General features: G+C 44.6%; 3 pseudogenes; all 3 read left to right on the top strand.

The window, feature by feature from the left end:
- Window positions 1-2,878: 2,878 nt before the first annotated feature.
- LOC147889920 (25S ribosomal RNA) lies at window positions 2,879-4,271 on the top strand (annotated as a pseudogene).
- A 4,145-nt stretch (window positions 4,272-8,416) lies between these two features.
- On the top strand, window positions 8,417-8,569 carry LOC147889919 (5.8S ribosomal RNA; annotated as a pseudogene).
- A 317-nt stretch (window positions 8,570-8,886) lies between these two features.
- Window positions 8,887-10,683, top strand: LOC147889918 (25S ribosomal RNA; annotated as a pseudogene).
- Window positions 10,684-16,601: the final 5,918 nt, after the last annotated feature.

Below are 16,601 nucleotides of genomic sequence, written 5' to 3'. Positions count from 1 at the left end.
TTTATTATACCTCTTAACCAATCCCTCTTAATATTTTGTCCCCCGCCCCCCTTGTTTTTGTTTCCCCTATAAGTATTTAGTTCCCTCTCAAACTATGCTCTCTCCTTTAGCTTATCCTCCCTCATGTATTTCTCCCTAACTAACCCTCAACCCCTATGCAACTAAATCCAATCCTCCCAAACCCCCCCAACCCTTGCTAATAATCCCTAACCTGCTGATCAAAACCCCTATCCAACCAAACCCACTTATACCACCGCTTATCCTTAGCCTTGCAACTGGCCATTACCTACTTTTTTATACCACCTCGACATGTGCATGTCACAACCCTTAGCCTCTCTTTCCTCTCTTTGCACATCCTATCCTCCTACCTTGATGGCTCTTTTGTTGTCTTCTCCTCCATTTCGTTCGGTGTCACCTCCTCCATCTACTTGTCTTTGCTACCTCTTCTCCTTCAATCCAATCTATTAAGGTTAGCTCATTGTCCCGCTAACTCCTTGTGTAGCTTTCTTGTTTGCGAAGGTGGTTTCTCAATTATTTATCGAATGATTTTTTTTTGCCAGGATAGTTAAAGTTGTATTTGCAATTAATTGTGACATCGATAGCAAGAGTGTGGGGGATGCCTAGATACCTAGCACCCACACAATTATCATAATTTTCTAACTATGATTTTTGTTTGGTTGGTTGGCAGGTATAGTTCCCCACTCAATTAATCAGCGAGAAAAGGCTTAGCTACTCCAGCAAACTACTATTGATTTCGTTTTGTAAATTATTGATACATTTTATAAATCATTGAAGTGAAATGATGTAATAAACTCTATTATATTTTCCAAGTAACAATTTATTATTAGATTGAGAATCTCTAGTCTAAATCTGATTGTACGGTTCATTTCTGAAGAGATTTTTTAAATATAAACACACACACACACTGATACACATATACCACACTTGCACGTGAATTGCTGAGCAGTTGGAATCAACCTCCTCCTTTCTACATTGCACTTGAGCAACATGATGTGCTCCAATCAAAACTTATAATCTGTCTTGGTGTGACCATGCTCTCCATCGAAGTAGCATCTAATTTGTGGTGTTCTTGCCTTTTCCCTTGCCACGGCCTTACTTGAGTCTTTGTGGCTGCTCATCCTTCCGCCTAGTATCTTGTGCCATCTTTGACATCATAGTGTGGTTTTGGCCATACAAACACTCAAAATCATCATGCACAAACTTGCAGTATTTGGTGCAAACAATCATCTTCATTGTGTCCCTATTGAGAGCACTTATTGCACCATTTTTATTTGGATTGGGTTTATATCGGATATCCAATTCTTGCAAGGCCTTCTTGAGCTTGGACTTCAATTTATACTTCTTGGATGTCATGTCTTCTTCTTCACTTTCTTCATCTTTCTTCTTTTGCTTGGACTACTCTTCTCCAAGGCAATAGTTCAGTTTAGGAGTTCCTCATACATCTTGGTTGGATTTTTAATTTTTGAGAAGCACAAATCCACCACTTGCATGCATCCCATAATCAACCAAGCATGCAAGGTAGCATGCTTAATTCATTGATGAAGCCTGCATTCAGAGAACAAAATCTTGCCTGTTTGGTCAAGGTACAGGGAAAGTAGTTCATGTACTCCTACTTAGTCATTGCTAAATTGATATGGTAAACCTGTAGAAAGCTCCACATGCGACTCTATAGGGATCCTCCTCCTTAGTCCCTTTGAAGCCCTGAAACTTGTCGTTAATGAGCTATGCAGATTTTGCAGTCATCATGAGCTCGGGGCCCCTTGGTTGTGGTCATCCCATTGCAACTCAATTAGGTCTCAAAATTGTATCTTGTATATCCCCATGACCAACAGGTCCATGCTCTAGATGTTGTCTTGCCCTATGTTGATAGTCATCACTATGGACATAACTTGGTGCTCAACTTGATATTCATGTTGTCTAGTCTATCACCAAGTTATGGAGCAAACAAGTATAGCACCTCAGGCTCACTGATTTCTACCAATCAAATGCTTCTTCCACCAATCGAGGCAAGTCATATCATCATACTTAGTGCAATTTTGGCATGTTTCTTTTGCAGATGATTCTTGCACCATCTCCATTGCACGGGTAGGTATTCTTGATTTTTGGTCTTATTTCAATGCTCGCTTAGTCTCTAGCCTCGATGTATGCCCATAGGTGCTCATGGCTTGGCTCATGGACAGATTCATTGGATGATTCAAAATCCTTGATTTCTATGGATAAATCTTCATGCCACTGTCTTGAAGGACTCTCCCATGACAAGCTCCTTGGGGCATTTGGTATATAATTCAAGGACCGACTCACTCCTAATGTCAATGTAGTATAGTCAATTGCTATCTTGCAAAATCAACTAGCCTCGAAAATGGATGGTGCTAAATTGTTTCGACCATCGAGGCAAGTGTGAGGCCCTGAGAGTAGGAGGGTGCGGGGGTCATGGCGCAACTCCGAGCATGAGCTCAAGTGAGATTCCCCCCAGTGTAGATCTTGGTGGTAGTAGCAAATACATAAATGAGAACTTTGAAGACTGAAGTGGAGAAACGTTCCATGTGAATAGCAATTGGACATGGGTTAGTCGATCCTAAGAGATGGGCGGGACACGACAATGAATGATGACATGACCAAATTTGGAGACATCGACGGGGGCCCCGAGAAGATTTCTCTTTTCTTTTTAATGGCCTGCCCAACCTGGTGGAATTGGATCACCAAGAGATAGAGTCAAGTGGTCAGTAAAGCACTACATGTCTCATGGTGTCCAGTGTACCCCTAGTGGCCTGTAAAAATTTGAAGGAGCGATTGCTGTTGATGGTGCCCAGTCACACTCATAATTGCATTAGGTCTCCAAGGTGAACAACCTCTAGTCGATAGAGAAATGTAGGTAAGGGAAGTCAGCAAAATAGATCCATAACTTTGAGAAAAGGATTGGCTCTGAGGGCTGGGTTTAGGGATTTGCGATCTGACCCTAGAGGTTGTCGGGGGTCTCTATCCGAGCTTCCTTAGCAGTGTGGGTTAGCACCCGCATGTTGATTGGGCTACGGGCATTAAAGGCCACCCCTCATGACAGCTCTCCCTAGGTGGTGTACAACCGTCTCAGAACCTAGTGTACAGACAAGGGGAATTCGACTATTTAATTAAAACAAAGCATTGGGATGGTCCTCGTGGATTCTAACACAACATGATTTTTGCCCAGTGCTCTAAATGTCAAAGTGAAGAAATTCAACCAAGTGCCGGTAAAAGGCGAAAGTAAATTTAACTCTCTTAAGGGAGCTAGATACCTCATCATCTAATTAGTGATGCACATGAATGGATTAACAAGATTCCCAATGTCCATATCTATTATCTAGTGAATCCAAACTAAGGGAATAGGCTTGAAAGAATCAGCGGAGAAAGAAGACCTTGTTGAGCTTTTGGCCTTAAGGTGTGCTTGCGCGTTGATCCATGCAGAAGACATTGTCAAGTGGGGAGTTTGGTTGGGGTGGCACATCTACTAAAGATAACGCATATGTCCTAAGATGAGCTCAACGAGAATAGAAATCTCGTGTTGGGGAACAAAAGGGTAGAAGCTCATTTGATTTTGATTTTCAGTACGAATACGAACTATGAAAGCATGGCCTATCAATCCTTTAGTGTTTTGAAACTTGAAGTTAGATGTATCAAAAAAGTCACAATAGGGATAACTAGCTTGTGGCAGCCAAGTGCTCATAGTAGAGCGACATTGATTTTTTATACTTGGATGTCAGCTTTTTCTATCATTGCGAAGTAGAATTCACCAAGTGTTGGATTGTTCACCCACCAATAGGGCACATGAGTTGGGTTTAGACTGTTGTGAGACAGATTAGTTTTACCCTACTAATGAGCAGTGCTACAATAGTAATCCAACTTAATGGGAGAGGAACCGTGTATTCACATAATTGGTCATTATGCTTGGTTGAAAAGCCAGTCACGAAGCTACCATGTGTAGGATTATGAGTGAATGCCTCTAAGTCAGAGTCCCTGGTAGATGCGGCTCTCTACCTCCTCGATTTCAACCCAATCAATAGTAGGGGTGCTCGTGTATCCTCGAGAGCATGTGTCGAGAGCCTGCCCTAAGGAAATGGAAGTGACTACCCTGAGGACTCCGTATGGCAATTCCAGATGATCAAGAAGATGAATCCTTTGTAGATGATTTAAATATGTGGCCGAGTATTGTATTGTAAGTGGCAAAGTAGCCTTGCTACTAGGATCCACTAAGATTCAACCCATCGCCACACTGATTTGTCCCCCCCCGCCTGTATCTATGGGTGGGGTTCTCCCTGGCTAGTGCCCTAGTTTGCCTCGTGCACAGAGGGGGCTTTGTATTCTTGTATGGTATGACCCACTGGTCATGGCCATCTCTTTCCTTCATCCATGGACTGCTGGAATCGGTGTATCGAGGAGCATGTCTTGGAAGAGTCAACGTGCATGCCGACGAGCATGAATGACATGCTCTAGAAGGTCAAGGAAGGTGGTGTTGAGAGGAAATCTTATGATTGGCCTTGGAGGTTCGCCCCTCGACCGATTGCCCCTTGGAGGGAGGGCGCTAAAGGGGGTCTTGAGATATTGGATGAAATTCATCTTTATTTAAGGGCTACATCATGTGATATGTTTGTGTGGTTCGGTCATACTATTGCTATTACATCGGATCCCATCAAAACCACAAAGTTAAGCATGCTTGGGCCAAAATAGAACTGGGATAGGTGACCTCCCGAGAGTTATCATGCACCCTCCTCTCTTTTGTTTTTATTTTTCTTTTTTTGGGATGGTAGATCACTCGCCCCCCATCCCTCTTCTCATTGTCTCGACCCCCCCACCCTCATCTCATCGTCTCAGACCCCACCCCCCTCTGGTTGTTTGCTCCTCCCTCCCGCACATCATCTCATTGTTTCACCCCCCAGCCCTCATCTAATCATCTCGATCGCCACCCCCCTCTAGTCGTTTGGCAACCCCCGCTCATCATTTCCCCCCCCACCACACGTCTTATCGTCTCGTCCCCCCACCCTTCTCTGGTCGGTTGGCCCCCCCTACCCATCATCTCATTGTTTTGCCTCTCTGCCATTCTTGTCGTCTCACCCTGCCATCGCTCTCTAGTCATTTGGTGCCCCCCTGTCGGTTGTCTTGTCATTTTGTCCCCCACCCCTCATCTTGTTGTCTCATCCCCCCACCCCCCTCTAGTTGTTTTGCCCCCTCTCCCTTGGTCGCTCGTCTCATCATTTTGCCCCCCACCCCTTGTCTCGTCATCTCGGCCCCCCACCCCCTCTAGATGTTTCCCCCCGCACCCCTGTCGGTCGTCTCGTCAGTTCAACCCCCACCCCTTGTCTCGTTGTCTTCCCCCCCCACCCCTCTCTAATTGTTTGACCCCCCCCCTTGGGCGTTGTCTCATCATCCCACCCCGCCACCCTTCGTCTCATTGTTTGGCCCCCCAACCCTCGTTTCATTGTCTTGGCTCCCCCTCTAGTCATTTGGCCACCTGTTGGTCGTCTCGTTGTTGCCCCTCCTTGTCTCATCATCTTGGTGGACCCCCAACCCCCTCTAGTAGTTTGGCCCCCCGCACATCGTCTCATCATTTTGCTGCCCACCACCCCAAATCTCATCGTCTTGAGCCCCCACCCCCTCCAGTCATTTGGCCACCCCGTTGGTCATCTCATTGTTTCCCCCTACTCATCTTGTCGTCTCTGTCCCCACCCTCTCTAGTCAATTGGCTCGCCGCAAGTCATCTCATCATTTTGCCCCCCACCCCTCATCTCATCGTCTCGGCCCCCCTCTAGTTGTTTGGCCCTCCCCCCATCGATAGACTCGTCATTTCGCCCCCCCACCCCTCGTCTCATCATCTCAGCCCCTACCACTCTACACCCCCACCCGTCATCTAGTCATTTTGCCTCCCACTCTTTGTCATCCCACCCACCCACTTGTCGTCTCATCGTTTTGCCTCCCACCCCCTTCTAGTTGTGCCCCCCCCCCCCCCCTCGATAGTCTTGTCTAGTCAATTCACCCCCCACCCCTCATCCCATCGTTTTTCCTCCCATCCCATCGTCTTAGCCCCCCACCCCCTCTAGTCATTTGGCCTGCCCCCCTCCGCTCATCTCGTTGTCTCGACCCCCCATCCCCATGTAGTCATTTGCACCCCCCCTCCCCCCACCCATCGTCTCATCGTTCCCCCCTGCTCGTCGTCTCGTTGTTTGGCCCCCTACCCCTTCTCTCGTTGTCTTGGCCCCCCACCCCCCTCTAGCCATTTGGCCCACCATCCGGCCATCTCATTGTTTTGCCCCCACCCCTCATCTCATCATCTTGGCCCCCCACCGCCCTCCAGTCATTTGGCCCCTATTTGTATGGGAATGTATGTGTCTATTCATAAATGTGCACCATGTACACATCCAAGCATAGGTGTGTTCATATATACACACCTCTGTGTGTGTGTGATAATTTGAAATTTCTATATTTCCCATGAACATTTGCTTTCAACATCCATGTTCAACTACAAGCCTATACATTGGATGTACAAATCCATATTTATGTACATAGGTCATACAGAGATATACGTTCGCACATGTACATAAGATATATTGTATGCATCGACGTGCCTCCACGAGTGTATCCATGTGTAGGTGTATAGGTGTTTGTGTGTCATGCATGTTTGTCATACAATGTATACATAGAAATACATATGCATATATAAATACATACATACATACATATATACATATATATATAATATGTCTATGGATTTATTTATTTATATGCATATGTGTGCCTGTACATGTGCATGTGTGTGCATACATACATATGCGTTAACCATGTGTACACATATGCACATATACAATGTACACACATAGACATCAACCTATATATACATATACACATAACCATATGCACACACACACACACATGCACATACATAATTACATATAAACATGCAACAAAACCGCATGTTCATCAGATGAGCATTAATGTACATATACATACACAGTGCACACATAACCATGTGCACACATATGCACATATACACATTCCCATACAGACACCCATGTACACATACCCATACCCATACACATACACATAAACATACATATACACATATACATAACCATCTCCATACACATACATACCTCCATACCTATATACATACATACATGCACACACACACGCACGCGTGCACATGCACACACACATGTATATAAATAAATATATATATATAGAGACATATATGTATTGTATATGTGTGTGTGTGTGTGTGTGTGTGTGTGTGTGTGTTTATGGACATATATATATGCATGTGCGTTTATACATGTGTGTTTATAAAGATATATATATATATATATATATATATACACACACACACACACACACACATGTGTGTTTACTATAAAGATATATATATATTAATATATAAAACAAACGCACGCACACACACACACACGTACGTACGTACGTACATATGTATGTATGTATGTATGTACATCTATGTATTTGTATATCTACATATAACATACATCCATGCACATATACATATAGACACATATACACCTACACATGCATACACTCATGGAGGACGGGGGTGGGGGAGCATTTTTTTGGCTTGCCATGTCCGAGAAGCATTGCGAAGATTCTGCCCCTCATCGACTGATGTGATGGGTGACATCTGTTGAGGGATAGGTGAGGGTCTCATGTGTTGTGAGGGGTGGTGGGGTGGTTGGATCTCTGTGCCATCTCCCTCGGAGCTTGGTAGTAGCTTCCGCTTGTGCCTTTCATCAATTGATCAAAACATCGACGTTCACTTATGCCTATCGGGGCGGGTTGTGAGAGGTTGATGGACGTAGCCTAGTAGGCAATGAGGGACTGATTACGGTGTCTCGGATGGATGAGACCTTGATGTTGAGCTGCCATGTGAGCCACGTTTGCTCAAGGCTGGCAACGGTATTGGACCATTGCGATGATAGTGGGACCATGTCGCTGGTATCAATACGAAGGATGTCGAATTGACCAAGAAAGAACACAATCAAGCAACAGCTCCCCCCTTAAGCCTTATCATTTAGAGGAAGGAGAAGTCATAACAAGGTCTCTGTAGGTGAAAGGATCATTGACACACGTACATAAGGAATGACGCAAACCATGGAACGTTGACGAGAGGGGCATGGTCAGATGCCTCAACCCCACCAGAGCTGGTAGAAAGAGGGTGAGGCATTGGCCTAGGGGGGCCATCAACTCCATGGCCATAAGATGAGGAGGGTGCTCTCTATCTCCACACTCAGTTGTGGACCGCCGCGAGGGATCCATTCCCCCAACATGGGACTGACTGCTAAACCTTCCGCACACTCGCTAGTGTGAGGCACCAACGAAATGCATTGGACTGAGCCTCCATCCAAGAGGACATGATGCATGAAGCAATGACTCTCAGCAATGGATATCTCGGCTCTTGCAATAATGAAGAACACAATGAAATATGATACGTAGTATGAATTGCAGAATTCTGAGAATCATCGAGTCTTAGAACTCAACTTCCACCCACGGCCCATCCAAGCACATGCTTGCCCGAGTGTCCACATCCACACCATACCGCATCCCCATCCCCTCCTCTCACTGTAAGTAGGAGGGGTGGGTGATGGTGCAGAGCTAGCCGTCCATGCGACCCTCGTCATCATGCACCATCATCGGAGCAGGTGCCCAATCCGAGTGCCACGGTTGGTTAAAACGGACCGGTGGCACTATGTGGCGCCTCATTGTGAGAGTGGCTCATCCCTTGGAGGGGGGGGACTGTTTGCCATGCGGCAACAAGCGACAGTATGATTGTTGACAAAAACAAGCTCTCAGGTCTCTAGACCCACATTCGTGACACGGACATCGGATCAGGCAAGGGTACCCAATGAGTTTAAGCATATCACTAACGAAGGAGAAGAAACTAATGAGGATTTTTCGATAAGCGGTGAGCGAACAAGAAAGATCCTAGCTTGAGATTGCATGGCCTTGCTACGCAAATCATGATCTGGAGAGGCATCCTCTACAATGGATCAAACCTAGGTCCCCTAGAAAGGGGCGCCGAAGAGGGTGAGAGCCCCGTCAAGCTCGGACCCTGTCATTCCGTGAGGAAGTATCGGCAAGTTGTGCTATTCCACCCAAGGCTTAATATGAGTGAGAGATTGATAACGAACAAGTTCCATGAGGGAAAGTTGAAAAGGACTTTGAAAAGAGAGTTAAAGAATGCTTGAAAATCATGGGAGGGAAGCAAATCGAGGCTGCAGGTGCACCCCAATCAGATGCAAAATAGCACGAGTTGGGTCCGTCGCTTGACACAAAGCGTTGGTCAGTATGGGATGGCATGGCAGGACAAGAGCAGGCTCTTGAAGGCCCGACTATGTCATCGCATGATCTGAGGAACAAAGTGCACATCCTCGGGCAAGCTTTACGCACTTACGCACTCGGGATGCTAGCACTCTAAGCATGTACGCAAGTCAGTGGGCAACAAACCCACAAAGGTGCAAGGAACTTGACAAGTGGGATCCCCCTTGAGGGGTGCGCCATTGACCCACCATGATCTTCTGTGAAAGGCTCCAGTGGAAGCGTACCTAATGGGACCCAAAAGATGGTGAGCTATGCTTGAGCAAGGCGAACCCAAAGGAAACTTTGGTCGAGGATCGTAGCAATACTGATGTGCAAACCTCTCATCAAACTTGGGTATAGGGCCGAAAGACTAATCGAGCCATCTAGTACCTGGTTCCCTCCAAAGTTTCTTGCAAGATAACTAGAGCTCCTTGTAGTTTTAGTAAAGCAACTGATTGGAGGCATCGAGGGTGTCACACCCTCGACCTATTCTCAAACTTTAAATAGGTAAGTGGTCGAGATTGCTCCGTTGAACCTCGGTGTGGAATGGGAGCTCCGAGTGGGCCATTTTTGGTAAGTTGACCTGGCGATGTGGGATGAACCAAAAGCTGGATTATAGTGCAAAACTATGCACTGACCTAGATCCCACAAAGGGTGCTGATTGATTAAGACAACAGGATGGTGGTCATGGAAATCAAAATCTACTCAGGAGTGTGTAACGACACCTGCCAAAACTAGCCCTGAAAGTGGATGGTGCTGAAGTGCGCAACCTACACCCGGCCATTGAGGCAAGTGCGAGGCCTTAATGAGTAGGGGTCGTGGCATAGCTTTGGGCACAAGCCCAATTGAAATGGCTCTCGATGTAGATCTTGGTGGTAGTAGCAAATATTCAAATGAGAGCTTTGAAGACCAAAGTGGAGAGAGGTTCCATGTGAACAACAATTGGACATGGGTTAGTCGATCCTAAGAGATGGGGCAGTCCTATGTGAAGGGCGCAATGCACACTGTGCATCGACAGGAAACAGGGTTCTGTGGTGCAATGGTGGACGATGACATGACCAAATCTGGATACGTAGGTGGGGGCCCTAGGAAGAGTTCTCTTTTCTTTTTAACAGCTCATCCACCTTGGAATCGGATCACCGAAAGATAACGTCCAGTGGTCAGTAAGGTGCACACATCTTGCAACCTCCAGTGTGGTGCACATCTCATAGCATCTGATGCATTGCACACGATGTCTGGTGCACCCTCGGTAGCCCATGAAAATCTAGAGGAGTGATTGCCAATCACACCCAATCATACTCATAATTGCATTAGGTATCCAATGAACAACCTCTCATCGATAGAGAAATTAGGTAAGGGAATTTGGCAAAACGTATCTATAACTTTGGGAAAAGGATGGGCTCTAAGGGCTAGGTCTAGGGGCCTACGGTCTGATGTCAGAGGCTATTGAGGGCCTGCTCGAGTTGCCTCAGCGGCAAGGGTGGGCCCCTACGTGTCGACTGGGCAATAGGCTTAGAATTTTAGCCATCTTAGAATAGGTACAAAAAAGGGGAATCCGACTGTTTAATTAAAACAAATCATTGTGATGGTCCCTATAGATGTTGGCGATGTGATTTCTGCCTAGTGCTCTGAATGTCAAAGTGAAGAAATTTAACCAAGTGCGGCTAAACAGCTAGAGTGACTATGACTCTCTTGAGGTAGCCAAATGCCTTATCATCTAATTAGTGATGTGCATGAATGGATTAACAAGATTCACACTATCCCTATCTACTATCTAGCGAATCCACAACCAAGGGAATGGGCTTGGAAGAATCAATGGCAAAAGAAGACCCTATTGAGCTTGACTTTATGGAATGACTCTGGTACCTCTGGAACAAGTGAAATACTACTACTTTTAACGTTATTTTACTTATTCCATGAGGTGGAGGCGAGGTGACGCCCTTGCTTCTGGCCTTAAGACATGCTCGCACACCCGTCCAAGTGAAAGACATTGTATGGTGGGGAGTTTGGCTAGGGCTGCACATATGTTTAAAGAAAATGCAAGTGTCATAAGATGAGCTCAATGAGAACAAAAATCTTGTTTGGAACAAAAGGGTAAAAGATCATTTGATTATGATTTTCAGTACAAATACGAACTGTGAAAGCATGGCCTATCGATTGAAATGTGAAATTTTTAGCTACCATGGTTTCCCCCCTCTGACAATACATGTGAGTACAATTGGATACACAGCTTGCCCCCAAGCAAGTGCAATGTGGCCTAAAATGCTTCAAAACACAAATAGATCAAAGGGTATGCTATTGGATTTGGTGCCGTGCATTCTGAAATGCAATGACCTTTTACATACTTATGAGCTTTTAATAAATCCAACACTATTTACAATTTTGCATTGCTTCTTTTTCTGGCATCACTATTCCATTTTCTCAGACACCCACTCATGATAATTTGGAACCTAAAGGCAAGCTAAAAGATCACAAGGATGGAGGATCAGCAGTTAAGCTTGAGATGTTTAGTGGCAGGTTTGAAAAATTAAAGGCCCTTACCTTTTTATAGCAATTTGATGCCGCTTCTGCACGAGGAAGTTTTATCGAGTCATCCACAATTCACAAAGCTATAACTTATTTGAAGGGTAATGTTGTCACGGGGAAGTGATTTTTAAATTCTAATGTAATTTAATTTATGCATGAATACCTTGTACCTTGTTGGGCACAAGAAGTCCTGGTGAGTCCCAGCATTTGGGCTAGGGTTGAGAGAGGAATTAATTCCTAGGGCCTTGGTAAATTGTGCACTTGGTGGTGCATTAATTGTGCCTTGGGGTTTTCTAGAGGACACAACGAAGCGGTAAAATCTAGTTTTACTATTCTTGGCCTAAAGTCCCAGAATAGCATTTTTATTCCTGACTTGGCACTTGTTTGCCTGAAATGGAAATTGATTCCATGCATGGACTCTCTAGAGCTGGATGACTTCTATTTGGCCTCAGTTGGCTAAATTTATTTTTGATAGAGCTTGGTGCTCGCACACCCATCCAAGTGAAAGACATTGTATGGTGGGGAGTTTGGCTAGGGCTGCACATATGTTTAAAGAAAATGCAAGTGTCATAAGATGAGCTCAACGAGAACAAAAATCTCGTTTGGAACAAAAGGGTAAAAGATCATTTGATTATGATTTTCAGTACAAATACGAACTGTGAATGCATGGCCTATCGATTGAAATGTGAAATTTTTAGCTACCATGGTTTCCCCCCTCTGACAATACATGTGAGTACAATTGGATACACAGCTTGCCCCCAAGCAAGTGCAATGTGGCCTAAAATGCTTCAAAACACAAATAGATCAAAGGGTATGCTATTGGATTTGGTGCTGTGCATTCTGAAATGCAATGACCTTTTACATACTTATGAGCTTTTAATAAATCCAACACTATTTACAATTTTGCATTGCTTCTTTTTCTGGCATCACTATTCCATTTTCTCAGACACCCACTCATGATAATTTGGAACCTAAAGGCAAGCTAAAAGATTACAAGGATGGAGGATCAGTAGTTAAGCTTGAGACGTTTAGTGGCAGGTTTGAAAAATTAAAGGCCCTTACCTTTTTATAGCAATTTGATGCCGCTTCTGCACGAGGAAGTTTTATCGAGTCATCCACAATTCACAAAGCTATAACTTATTTGAAGGGTAATGTTGTCACGGGGAAGTGATTTTTAAATTCTAATGTAATTTAATTTATGCATGAATACCTACCTTGTACCTTGTTGGGCACAAGAAGTCCTGGTGAGTCCCAGCATTTGGGCTAGGGTCGAGAGAGGAATTAATTCCTAGGGCCTTGGTAAATTGTGCACTTGGTGGTGCATTAATTGTGCCTTGGGGTTTTCTAGAGGACACAATGAAGCGGTAAAATCCAGTTTTACTATTCTTGGCCTAAAGTCCCAGAATAGCATTTTTATTCCTAACTTGGCACTTGTTTGCCTGAAATGGAAATTGATTCCATGCATGGACTCTCTAGAGCTGGATGACTTCTATTTGGCCTCAGTTGGCTAAATTTATTTTTGATAGAGCTTGGTGACTGGTAATTAATGGGATGCCAATGCAATCACTCGTAATTGATCATGACTCATGAGGCCCATTAGCACATTACTACTACAAGCCTGGTGGTGAGACACCAATGAGGTGATTGGTAATTAATGAGACATAGCGCGGTGACTCATAATTAATCATGAGGCCCATTAGCCAATTACTGCACTCTATACTTCATTGCTTACAAACCCAATGGTTCCCATCCAAATGATTACGACTCTTAGCCAACCACCACGATGGCTTGGCCGATCATCTTCAAACTTTCTTTATGCTAGTACCTTATTTCTAATCATCAATCTAGCACATACAATTTATATACCAATGCTAGAAAAACTCTTTTAAATAAATTCTCCTTCAAAGAAATGGTTTGCCTTTTTAAGCAAGCAAATGGTCATGACTTACTACTTTCAATCTTAGTTTTAGTTCAAGTAGTTCAAGCCTATGAGTTTAGGGCAGCACCCCTAGTTTGATGCTCTTGTTGAATCTAAGAGCATGTTCCCACCTATTGCTCCTGCAACATTTTTGCAGTGAAATGCAAGAGATTGCTTGCACTCGGCATGTTCCCATCATATGCTTCTCAGAACCACCTATGCAAGAATTTGATCTCCATGGCTACCTGCTGGCCCGTAGCTTGGTAGTACTAGTTGAGAGTGCTCTCAACGGAAGTAAGAACGGAAGAGGGAGAGAGAGAAACAAAGAGCCACACAAGTTTTGGTGGGTGCAGAACACCCTAATCTTCTTTTTCATTCTATATATATGTGTTTGAGTATTGTACATAACCGGGGTAAAGGCACAATGACCTTTAACCCCCACAACCTCCCACTTAAAGGACAATGTGCCTTTAAGGGAGAATAACCAGTGAGCATACTATCCAATGCCCATCAATACACGATAATACTCAAACTGTTGTCTAGGTAGACTCTTCGTCAGCATATCTACAGGGTTATCATCTGTAAACCTTGACAAGCTCTATGCGCTTGTCCTCAAGTACCTCCCTGATGAAATGGTATCTGACCTCAATGTGTTTGGTCTTTGCATGAAAGATCGGATTTCGTGCTAGGAGAATAGCACTCATGGAATCACTATGCAATGTCGGTACACCTGTATGAATCCCCAAGTCTCCCACTAGCCGATCAAGCCATATAGCCTCCTTGCAACCCTCTATGGCTGCAACATACTTAGCCTCTGTGGTAGACAAAGCAATGCACTTCTGTGCACGAGACATCCACGACACTGCACCACCTGCAAAGGTGAACACATAACTAGAAGTGGATCTCCTACTATCCACATGCCCTGCATAGTCTAAATCTGTGTACCCAAGTACACGCATGTCTCCTTTACCAAAGCAAATGTACATCTCCTTGGTACCCTTCATGTACCTCATGATGCACTTAACTGCCTCCCAATGCCTCTTTCTTGGATTAGCCATATACTGGCTAACAACTCTCGCTGCAAATGCAATGTCTGGTCTAGTAGCTATCATAGCATGCATAAGACTCCCAACCACTGATGCATAAGGAACCTTGGCCATTATGGCCCTCTCCTCATCTAATTTGGAACTATCTGTATGACTCGGAGGCAATGGAGTACTCACTGCCTTCCCCCCCTCCATATTGAAACGCTGCAATACTTTTGTAACATACTCCTTCTGTGAAAGCCAAAGGAGTTTCCTACTCCGATCACGCGTGATGCGCATACCAAGAATATGACCTGCAAGTCCCAAATCATGGCCGCATGCAACTTGGCCTTTAATGCATCTAGCTCATAAGTATTCTTGCTAGCCAATAGCATATCATCCACATATAGTGCCAGGATTATCACGCTATTATCCTTAGCCATTTTAGTGTAGAGGCAGTGATCAATTTCACTCCTTCTAAAACCCTGGGACTGAATGAAAGCATCAAACTTCTGATACCATTCTCTAGGCACTTGCTTAAGACCATAGAGACTCTTCTTCAGCTTGCAAACTAAATGTTCTTTGCCCTTTTCTTCAAAGCCTTCCGGCTACATGTAAATTTCCTCATGCAAATCCCCATGCAAGAAAGCTGTCTTGACATCCATCTACATAAGCTCCATATCCTCTACTGCCACTAGTCCAAGCATGCATCTAAGTGTGGTCATCTTCACAACCAGAGAGAATATCTCATCAAAGTCCACACCCTTCTCTTGCTTGAACCCTTTAGCGACCAAACGGGCCTTGTACCTAGGCACATCATCACCTGTGACCCTCATCTTGTAGACCCATTTGCATGGCAATGCTTTCTTTCCATGTGGCAAAGAAACCAAGTTGCAAGTCTTCTTCTTCATAAGTGAACTCATCTTGGATTGCATAGCATACTCCCACTTGCGTTGATCCTCGCAATCATAGCTTCTCTGTAGCAACAAGGCTCCCCGCAATCAGTAAGCATCACATAGTCTACCCCTGGAACAAACCTATCAAGCGGTCTAGACACTCTAGATGATCTTCTCAAGGGCATTTCAGCTTGCTATCCCACCTGCATATCAGCCACATTTGGCTCATCATTTCCACCAATAGATGATCCATCATCTACCCTTGATTGTATACTTGTGGGAGTATTTGGTGGTACCATTTCTTGCACATTTCGTGCATGGATAGCTTGCTGTCTATCAACATATGCAGGTGGCTTCACATCCTGGAAAGTGATTCTCCTCATTTCAACATCCCTCATGGGTTCCTTATGCATCTTCTTCTCATTGAAGACTACATCATGGCTGCATATGATCTTCTTTACTTCTGGATCCCAGAGACGATAGCCCATCTCTCCACTTTCACCATAACCCAGAAAGATGCATGTCCTAGACTTAGGATAGACTTAGGATCTAGCTTCTTTTGAAGCTCTTTTGGCACATGTGCATATGCCTCACACCCAAATATATGCAAATGAGAGTAAGAGGGCTTCTTGCCACTCCATGCCTCTTCAGGAATACCACCATCCAAACTCTTACTAGGTGATCTATTGATCACATGCATTGCAGTCTCATTGCCTTAGCCCAAAAACCACCAGAAAGACTTGCATTGGAAAGCATGCATTGCAACCTTTCTTGAATGGTACGGTTCATCCTTTCTGCAACTGGATTTTGCTCTGGAGTACAAGGGGATGTGAGCTCCCTCTTAATCCCACGTGTATCACAGAAATGTTGAAAATCATGAGAGAGATACTC

This window comes from Dipteris shenzhenensis, chromosome 19 (assembly GCF_047967505.1).
Source record: "Dipteris shenzhenensis isolate YYH24624 ecotype China chromosome 19, Dip_SZ_1.0, whole genome shotgun sequence".
In the NCBI taxonomy this organism is placed as follows: Eukaryota; Viridiplantae; Streptophyta; class Polypodiopsida; order Gleicheniales; family Dipteridaceae; genus Dipteris; species Dipteris shenzhenensis.
This window is presented reverse-complemented; position numbering and strand designations above follow the sequence as displayed.